Raw genomic sequence first — 11,445 nt, 5'->3', positions numbered from 1 at the left:
CACTGCCTTTGCATACAGACCGGGCCACTCTATTCAGAGGAGTCAAAATGATTCAGTCACAGTACTTTCAGGTGAGTTCTATATTATCATTATGGATTAATTAATTATTAATGCCAAGCGTGTTGAAATATTCGGTCAACCATTATGACTGTTCTTCCTAACAGAAATCAATGACGAGGACTTTAGAGATATCAGAATCACAGATGTCGCATTTTGGTAGGTTATTTATACCCATTTAATGCTTTATGCATCAAGGTAATAAATAACTGATCCTATGTTGTCTTTCTCTCCCCAAAGGCGCGGATAGATGACAGAGGCGCTGTATTATAACAATCAAAATCCAGCAGTCTTTACAGGGGTTATTGAAATTGAGGAGGTAATGTCTGAAGAAAGACCACGGGCCAACGGGCAGCCAATTGTGCTGCTAGACGTCCTCCCAATCGGCCACGATTGAAACAGAATTTAGGGCAGCCGGGTACAGCATATGCAGTCAAGAGATGAAAAACGCTTGGGCACCCTGCTACCCTACAAATGACTGCCGTAAGGCCGCCTGGCTATTTATATTATACCTGCAACTGGGTAGATGTGAGATAGAGGGAGACAAATATTATTTATATTGTTCCTGTAAATGGGTGGATGGGAGATGGGGAACACATGGTGTGTGTGTGTGTGTGTGTGTGTGTGTGTGTGTGTGTGTGTGTGTGTGTGTGTGTGTGTGTGTGTGTGTGTGTGTGTGTGTGTGTGTGTGTGTGAGGTGCAGGTGGTGTGGGAGGGGTGTGGGTAGTGGTGGGTAAGAGGGCATTGTGGGAGATAGTCATTTGATTGGAGAGAGAGAGAGAGAGAGAGAGAGAGAGAGAGAGATAGTTATTAACACTTAAAGTAAATACATTGAATTGAAGCAAGTTATATATTATTTTCAAAATGAACAGAGATTGAGCCTGCAGCATCCACAGAAAACGGTCAAGGAGCCTATCCAGGCCCTCGGCTGATTCAGAAGAAGAAGCAGAAGAAGCAGAAGGAGAGGAAAAGAAGCAGCAGAAGAAGCAGAAGTAGATGGTGTAGTGGTTCTTGAAAGCAGTTGAAGATGGCAATGAAGTGGAACTTAATCTTTCTGAAATCCTTGCCCTCGAAAGAGCATCTGAGCAGCAGCGGGAAATAGTTTAAACAGAACATTACAGAGACCATCTCTCTGCAAACTCAAACTCAGGACGTGTGAGTAAGTGCTTTTAAAGTTATACCTGTTACTGCAGATGCATGGTTTTTGTTCATTTTAAAACATTACAAATGTAAGATGGGAAAGAGCAGGGGTGTGAGAGGTTGACCATCTGGTTGAGTGTGATGGTTGGGTAACCAAATGTTTGTGTGTGTGTGTGTGTGTGTGTGTGTGTGTGTGTGTGTGTGTGTGTGTGTGTGTGTGTGTGTGTGTGTGTGTGTGTGTGTGTGTGTGTGTGTGTGTGTGTGTGTGTGTGTGTGTGGGGAGCAAGTCAGGTAGAGAAGAGAGAGAGAGAGAGAGTTATTCAGACTTTCGCTCATTATCTCCATTATTTTCCAAATGAACAGAGATTGAACCTGAACCTGTCGCCAGGACCACAGCGTCCCACGTAATGCATTCAGAGGGTAATTATTATTTATATATGTATATATTATTGTCTTGATAATTAAAATATATAATTAAAGATGTATATTCTCTAAATTTTATGAAAGGACGGAGGGGTATTCATCGAAGTGAGATATGTCAGGGAGAGGCCTGAACCGACAGAGGTAATTATTATTTACATATCTTAGTATTATTGTATCGATAATTAAATATATTTAAAAGGTATTTTCTCTGATTTTATGACAGATGCTGTACTGAGGGGCAATCACGAGCCCAGAGAGTGAGAGATCCGGAAAGCAAGGTGGGAGATCCTCCAAAAGCTGCTGACAATTGTGCAGACAATTCTTCAAATGTAAAAGTTGTAAGGTGTTAGCTGTGACATTTTGTTTTATTTTATTTTATTTTATTTTAATCACATGCAAAATGGAGCCTGACCAGTCTTGTATAATTCCCATACAATTAGTTATTGCTGTAGATCGATATAAACGGGGATCCACTGCGCTTTGTAACACCAGCGTTGCTGAAGCCATCCAAGAGTTAAATCATAATAATCCCCACCCAGACAATCGTCCTGATCAACCTCATTTAAATAACGGCAGCACAGAGACAGCACAACCAGAGCCTACAGTGATTACTTTCAGCCGTTAGGAAAGGGCCTTACAAGAGCTTGATAATCATAACCATAATGACATTCAACCCGGTAGAAAATACCTTATTACAAGAGATTGAGAACCATGACATTCCCCCGTTAGAAAACCCCTTACCGCCAATAGACCCCCATGACATTTCAGTCGAGGAGACGCGATCGCTTTGGAATTTGGAATTCCGTCAGACCTTTAAAGTACCTCCCATAGCTGAACGTGGGGGATTTAAGCGCAATTTTATGAAGATGTTTTGAATCATTTTAACGCCTTAGCTGAGAGAGTGAGACCTGAGGTTAAACCTAATGACCTCGCATAGGTTGAAATAATAGCGAAAATGCACAGGAACACGATATCATTCAAGTCGGTGATAAGGGCGTTGACTTTCAGAACGTTTTTTGAAGGGTTACTGGAGAGATTGATACATTTCCAGAGAGCTAGACGCTGACTCACCACTGGAAGTAGTCATTCAAGTTGTCAAAAATCCTAGGGGCGGTGCTGGTGATAAGCGAAACTTAAAAACTCTGGTCAGCGAGATCGTTAATAAGAAAAAAAACACTTGCATGTAGTGCCCAACGTAAACAATAAACTATGCTTTACCATCAGCTTGGCTCTGCTCATCAACACCGACTTCACCTACATACAAGCCGTCGAGCACGCTAGAGAGCTTCATCATTTAGCGGGTCTGACCGAAGCCACCGCAGTAGCTTTCAGTCACATCAATAAATTTGAACAGATAGTAAACCGGAAAATTGTAGTCTTTTACAGAGACGCAGAGGACCGCGCTCTCTCGCATTTTGAAACACAATACCCAAAGTCTGACCAGCCAGTGTTTCTATTCCTGCTTAACGAGCACTATTATGGAATAAAAAATCTTAAAGGGTTTTTAGGGTTGATAATGTATGTCATTACTGTTACCGAGGTTACTGCGCGAGCCGCACTTTTGTCCGGTCATTGCAATCTCTTTTTCGATCCTACGCGATACTGCGTACAGTGACCCTGTATACTGCGCAGATTGCAACAGGACTTCGCTACATCGCCAGCGTTTACGTTAAACACAAAAGTCTTTGAATGACACGACCCTCAGTACATGTCAGAAGATTCACAAATGTTCAAATTGCAAATATCTCTTCTCCGCTAGTACAGAGCACAAATGCATGAACCTCAAATGTAAAGTGTGGTGTCCACAAGGTGACGAGCCACACCAGTGCTAGCATACAACCGGTGAAATTTCAAGAAAATCAGACCCAAGATATCTTCTTTACGATTTTGAAACATTTGTCAATGACAAGAGAACACATGCCCTACCTCGTGTGCCGGAATCGCTACAGGGTGAAAAATGGATGTCCCTACGGCTTAGACTAGCGGAGAAGTTTCTCATGAAGTTCAGGAAACCTCAATATAAAAAAGCTACATTTATCGGCACACAATGCTAGAGGTTTTGACAGCTACCTAATCCTCAAGAGGCCTGATAGACTTAGGAATGAGCCCGTGCTTGTCATGCAAGGCAGCAAAATAATCTGTTTTACAGAAACAGATTATCTGCTAAGGTTTATCGATTCCCTGTCCTTTCTTACCATGAAACCCGTCGCTATGCCGAAAGCATTAGGATTTGCAGATCAATCAAAGGGCTTCTTTCCCCACAAATTTAGCAAAGAGAAGCATCTAAAATATATCGGGCCTTTCACCGCCGCCCGGCAGATTCCGATTACGTAGAAAGCATGTCCCGCCGGCTCAGCAAAACGAAGTTTTACAGCTGGGCAAAGAAGCATCGAGGGGTGTTTTTAACTTTGAAAAGAGGCAGTTTTTACTGTCAAAACGACACAAATATTCTGCGCAAAGGATGCATGAAATTCAGAGAGGAATTTGTAGGGAAGACGCACGTGGATCCTTTCAGCTGCGTCCTAATTCCCTCGGCATCAATGAAAGTATTTCTCACAAATTTCCTGGGTTGAAAGACACTTGGCTATTCCTTCGCCCGGACGATTACAGGCGTCAGTTCAAAAAATTCTCGAGCTGCTCAATTCAATGGCTGGAATGGTTAATGTATTCAAAAACATTTTCATTCAGCATGCTCTAAACCGCGGGGAAAAAGAAAATTGAATTACGTATTTTACCGCGATTCACGCCGCCATAGAGGGGTTAGACTGCGCCTATGAATTTCAAGGATTTTTTATCATGGCTGTCCTACTTGTTTCAGACCTCATGATATCTGCCCAATGACAGGGGATCGCCTTTGAGGAAATGCATTGGCTAGCCAGGAGAAGCTGCATCAGTTGAGGTCCACATGGACTGCATACAGAGGTGATATGACGGAGCATGCGTGGACTCTGATGAAAAACACACGCGGGGGTCGGAGTTTATGAAGAAATATGATCCACCTGAACCTCTGGCTCCTCGAGCCGCGCTGTCAAAGGGCCGCGCTGGAGAGCGCTGCGGTACACACTGCAGGTGCAGACGAATCTGTGCATTATGTAGATGTTACGTCATTGTATCCGCGTTAGCACGAACAGGCTCATACCCATAGGCCATCCGGTAATAATTCACAGAGATTTTGGGACGAAATTGAAAACTACTTTGGGATGATCAGAGCAACCGTGATTCCCCAAAGAGGTCTGTATTTTCCCGGTGTTACCTTATAAAACAGCTCAAGGTAAATTAGTGTTCACACTCTGTCGTACATGCTCAGAGACTAATAATCAGGAGGCGACTCATGTAGTCATGATGACGTTGCCAGAGCTCTGACCGGAGTTTGGGTCAGTGCAGAGCTGCACAAAGCGGTACAGATGGGTTACAAGGTGTACGAACTTTCTGAGGTCTCGGCACTTTGAGGCACAGAGCAGCAATCTTTTGTCGAGTACATTCACACCTTTTTGAAGGGTAAACAGGAAGCTTCAGGGTTTCCGGCGGGAGGCCGTGGACGATGAGAGTAGGAAAAAATACATCAGAGACTAACGAATTGCATCAAGGCATCAGGTTAAACCCAGAAAAAATTGAGAAAAATCCGGCAAAGAGACAGGTGTCCAAGGCTTGTCTGAAGCGGCTTTTGGGGCAGAGTTTGCCGAGAAGTAATTTGGTTCAAAACCACACTTTCGTCAAGTCGGGCCGAACACTTTTTCACTTTAGTGTTTTCTGGACAATACACTCTAAAAACACGTGTCGTTTTTACCAACAAACCGCGCGACGTAGCACTGATTCAGTGGTTGTATAATGACAGGTGTGTAGTCCCCCCAGGTTGAAGCAGTAATGTTTTCATCGCTGTGTTTACCACCGCTACGGGGCGTCTGAAATTGTACAGTTATTTAGAAAGGCTGCAACAGAACATTCTCATTGAGCACGGACAGCTTGATCTATGTGATAAAAGAAAATGAGACGCCTCTGGAGCTGGGTAATTATCTCGGTGACCTCACGGGATGAAATTACGCGACGACCAATACATGAATTTGTAGCCGCGGGTCCAAAGAGATGCCTACCAGACCAAAAATGAAGAAAAAGTGGTGATGAAAGTTAAAGGTATTACAGCACGCGCAGAATGCAGTGAACTGATCAATTTTGACAGCACAAAAGAATTGGTCGAAGGCTATCTTGAGGGGTCTAAGGAAAGATTCCTTGAAAACGCCGCAACAGACTATAAAACGTGATAAAAACGGATTTTCTGTTGAAAACGCTACATTCAAGAAAAGTTTAGAGTCGGTACGACAAGAAAGACCGGGTATTTCCTGACGTACAACTCTGCCTTTTGGTTATTAGCTGCATGATGGAGCAGATTGATTTTGATCCAAGACTAAAGGTTCCATTTTCATGTTTGGTAGTGGGCCCAAGTGGTTGTGGTAAAACCTATTTTATTAAATCTGTACTGGAAAAATGTGAACGTGTGATGGACGCTGTACCAGAAAATATTGTATGGATTTATACAAGTTATCAACCCATGTATGATGAAATGAAGAAAATGAATAAAAGAATTACATTTCTGGAAGGACTCCCCGATTCTTTTGACGACACTAATCCGTTTCCTCCTGACCATTCACATCTCGTCATCCTGGACTGACGCGTCATATTTCAGGCAGGTGACCATCCCGGAGGTGGCGAAAATATTCACGCCAATACCGACATCACAAAAGGGCGTCATGTTGCCGCCATGTTGACTCAAAATGTATTCCATAAAGGTAAATACAGCCGTACAATCAGTTTAAACTGTAATTACCTCGTGCTATTTAAAACCCCCGACCAACTGCAGATGAGGGTACTAGCACATCAGATGTTTCCCTCCCTCCACAAAAACAGTTTTTCCTGGAAAGTTTTCAAGATGCTACCAAGTCAGCGCGCCGGGTATTTAATTTTGGACCTCACACCTTCATGCCCAGAACGTTACAGAGTGCGACGGGATACTTCCCCACCAGCAGACGACGGTTTACATCGCAAAAACAATTTTAATGTTTGGAAAGTCTGTCATTCATTGTTGTCTATTATCGTATACACTGCCTTAATACCTTTTACTGACCAATCCTTGAATAACTCCTGGCTTAAACAGGGTGTCAAAGGCTATCCATCTAAGCACTTCGCTGGTCTTTCCTTAGTTTTAGCTGCCTCGCACAGTTAAACCAGAACTTCTTTTTCTCCTAACACTGACTGTATCGGATAACCTTCAACGTACGTCTCGATTTCCTTCCATCTAGCAAAATAGTTGTCATTACACCAAAGAAAGGAAATAGCGGAAGCTGAGCGCTTTAAGCTTTGGGGAGCCAATCTTACTTTATTGTTTGGCCACTGAAGTGTTGCATATTTTATTCTAGGCTTCTTTCCATCCCAGGCTAAGAACTGATGACCACTACTGGCAAGGCCTGAATAGATATAGCAATCTAGGCAAAATGTTCCTTAATTACGCTAATCTTACTACTAAAATCCAATGGGTGTGTAGACCATCTTTCAATATCTTTTTAATATTTTGGTTAATTAAATTATAGTTTACCTCATATAATTTGTTTTAACTATGTGCACCCATAAGTACGTTCATGATTCCATATCCCATTTTACATCATATCTACATCTTATTTCCTTTGAAGGAGTATAGTTGAATGACCAAAGTTGTGTCTTTGTAATATTTATTTTATAACCAGCATAATAACTAAACTCCTCTAGGATTTCCAAGTATAGATAAGGAGGTCCAGGGTTCAATATTAAACGCAAATAGTGTGGGACTGAGACAACAACCTTGTCTAGTGCCCCTCTCCATCGTGAAAAATGGATACAATGATCCATTGACTTTGTTGTTGATAAAGTGTTCTAATTATAGTTACTCCAATATTCCCTCCTTTGGGAGTACTGTAATAAGTGCCTCTTTCCATGATGGCGGAGTTTACCTTCTCCTTTAATCCCATTAAATGCTTTCAGCAGGACGGGAACTAGCTCTTCTTTAAAGGTTCTATACCACGGAAACCATCACTACCTGGAGTTTTACTTGATTTTAAGTTGGCTATTGCATTATTTATCTCTTCCAGTGAAAAATCTGCTAATGATACAATCATTTTGTTTCTTGCCAATAGAGGTAGATCCAGATCGTTAACTTTAGTACTGGAGGTTTTGGTTATATTTTTTTGTGTAGTATAGGAAAATGTCTTCTATTTCTACGGTATGATATTTTAGTTGATTTGTTTCTGGGTCCCGGCATCTTATGTATGGTACTATCCGCTTCTTTGTTTACGTAAGCAAGTAATTTAGCGGCCTGATTCGTAATATGTCTGGTTGTAAAAACAAGCTTTCTTCTCAACATCTTGTTCTAATAGATCATTAATCTGATTCTTTAATTGTTGTATTTGCACTAAAAGTTGTGGATCACTGTTATTTTTATGTTGCTACTCCACATTAGATAGGTCTAATACAAGGTTATTATACAGCCACCTCCGTTTTATTTGACGTTGTTAAGGCAATCAATTGTCGCAAGTCACTGCCTTCAGTGAGTCCCAGATGGATCCACCTCTCCGTTGTCATTAATCTTCAAATATTCTCTTACATCTGATTTAATTTATTATACAGGTGATTTGTTATTTAATAAGCCTATATTTAACCCCGTATTCCGCATCCTACCTTCTAGTTGAACTGTTAGATATAGTGCACTATGGTCAGAGACATCAGCTACCTCAATTCTATTTTTCTTTAGACTAGTTGTATCCAGGTAGCTATTCAATACTATGTTAAAATCACCTACACATAAACAGACACCCTTCCAGTGCAGTTACATCCATTAGTTATTTGAAAAATTGTTTTTTACTATTAGGAATTGCACTCAACAAAAAAAAAATATATATATATATGTACGTTCTCTTTTTTTAATTTGGCCTTTACCTTAGACCTTTTAAATTGGGTTTCCCAACCCAATCACATTTACGGACAGTAACTTCACTTCATTAGACTGCATCACAGCAGGGCTGAAAATATCTCACACCATTATGTTCCCACAGGCTAAACATTGAAACCATAAGTAAAGATAACTGGAGCACAATAATGTGCTTAGAACAAGCATTATAACAAACACAAAATAAAACTATAAAAAAGTTTTAAGTGAAGGGGGAATGATACTTTGACTAACAGTCTCTGAACTTCAGTGCGCCCCCGTAGACAGAGCTGACCTCTCACTGCTCCCGTGAGTCAGCACATAAAATACAATATAGTAGCCTAGATATCTAGATGCACTCTAGCGGCAGCCAGGGTCAGTTTTTCAAAGTCAATTTTTACACTAATCTTGATCGCTATACCAATGTGAGTACTGATGATAGCAAAAAAATAAATACGAGCCAAATCTGTGGTAGCAACACGGAGCTGCTGCAGCTAATGCCCAGAGCTTCCACTTAGCTGAAACAGCAGTTTTGGGGGCATAAGATACTGTACCTTTGTGCCTCTTAACAGACAAAAAATGCAATTAAAATGTCTGTGCGACATGAACAGGGACCTTAAATGACAACAAGATGTGTTTAGCAACTTAGCCAAAAGTTTTTTAAATCACCTACCCATTAGCTGCTACCTGTTAACTTGGAGTTAAGCACTGAAGTCATTCTTAAAAAATGAAGATGTGTTCAGAGTTTTGCCGACCACATACGGCAAAAGTTTAATCTATCACCTAGCGCTGCTCTGCCTGGTTGTAGCGCTATCCTATTGGTGCAGAGGAAATTTGAAAGACTTCCGTTTATCCCGCCCATGGGATTGAGCCCTGCCAATGGTGAGTTCCCAGACCCAGGATCTTGATGTGGGTCTGGCTAACAATAGAGTATATTATGGGACAAGTATTTACCGTCTGTATTGAAACACTACTGCTCCTCCCGGTTTCTGCGCTGAAATTTCTGGAGGCGTACTCTAGCTCGCCTGGCACTGTTCTCAAGGTCTCCACCTGTGTGCAACCCCACGTTCTGCCATGGTGAAGACGCTCCATCAGATGTTTCCTACCAAGCGCTTTCTCTGACCCCTCCACATCCTATTGTGATTTTCTGTCGCCATGCTTTCAGGATAATCATCTCCTTAGTACTGTATTGCTGGAAATTAATTTTACAAAAACCCAGGTATTGGTGCCAGGGCTTTGTGGGTGGGCTGTATCTGCAAATCCACCTCATCACTCAGTTCGGTTCGTAACAGTTTTTTAACAAACGCTATCACTGACCCATCTTTGCCCTGCTCTCGAGACCAAGTCATTCAATTTGTCCTCCAGCTTCTGTTGGTCCTTCATCATTTGTTGGAGAGTGGTGTTAGCTTCAGTACCCAATTATCCGTGTCATACCGATCTGGGTCTCCATCTTGCTGATTTTCTCGTTTTTGCTCCTTTATAGCATGCATGTATGTCGCTAGCTGTTGGTTGACATCTTGCTTGAACTCGTGGAATTCTTCTCTCGTGTCATGTTCAATTTCTTCTTTAAACATTTTTAGATCTTGCTTTAGTTCCGATTTAAACTCGCCAATCTGCTTACTTATAGCTTCGAAACCCATGCACCCCGTTCCTGTTGTTGAGTCGCCGCCATGTTGACCTTCTTCCCACATGTTGTCCTTAACATGTTCTACCCGGTGTAAATCTTTACCCGCCGGTTTTTTTCCGTCCCTCTAACTTTGCCTTTGTATACCCCTTCATAATCTTAACAGATTCAACTTTTTTTGTTTTCTTTGAATTCAGTTTTATGAGGGTCTGAATATTTATTATATATTTATTTTGTCAAATGTGCTAGTTACATTAAAATTATACAAAATAAGTTTTGTATTCACAAATTCATGTTGAACATACCATATCTTGCCTGTAAGACTTACATTTTGGCGACATTGTTTTAATTCTGAATTACAACGCAACGTCTCTAAAACATAAATGCATCCGGTGAAGTCATATAACTTCAAGTTAGAACTATTTACTTTTAACGCTGGCGTTTTACAAAGAAACATATTTGGTTCAGGTTGCATTTTGTATAAATACAAAAGCATACTTTTTGTTTTTTAATTTTTGTTTGCATCTTTCACCACATTAAACACAAACAATCTTTTAAGTCAATGTGGTTACATTTAAATGATACAAATGTATTCACAAATTAAAATTCATATGCATATGTGTGCGAACATTAGTGGCTCACATGCAGCGGCAACATGACAACATGTACTGACAACATGAACTGTGTCTGTTTGTGTGCGTGTGTTTCATGTGTATAATGGCACACAAGCACAGGAAAGTTGTAGGAGTGTGTGTATGGATGAATATTATACTTTTTTTTTCTATGGCGGTCATTTTGACCGTAAACAAAAAATAAGTGTGACTAAGTTGAATAAATCACTCAAAATTCAAAGAAAGTAGTCACAATGAATGTTATGTGTTCAAATGCCATTTGTGGTTTTGTGTGATCTGTTGAAAATGTTTTTTTTTTTTTTTTACTACTTCTTACTGGTTCGCTTATTTGAATTGAAAACGCAATTTCTGGTAGAGTGTTGCTGTGGGCATGGGAAAAAAGAGGCGTGGGAAAAAGGGGTATGTTGGGAAAAAGGGTGAACACCCGGGCCAGAACGAAGAAGGCACAGCCAGATGAGTACGGAGCAGCGGAGGACGCAGGACAGCCAGACATATGGACTAGAGCTAAGCATGCACAGACATACGATCAACATGTACTGACAACATGAACTGTGGCTGTTTGTGTGTGTGTGTGTGTGTGTGTGTGTGTGTGTGTGTGTGTGTGTGTGTGTGTGTGTGTG

This window comes from Perca fluviatilis, chromosome 12, assembly GCF_010015445.1.
Source record: "Perca fluviatilis chromosome 12, GENO_Pfluv_1.0, whole genome shotgun sequence".
Classification (NCBI taxonomy): domain Eukaryota; kingdom Metazoa; phylum Chordata; class Actinopteri; order Perciformes; family Percidae; genus Perca; species Perca fluviatilis.
This window is presented reverse-complemented; position numbering follows the sequence as displayed.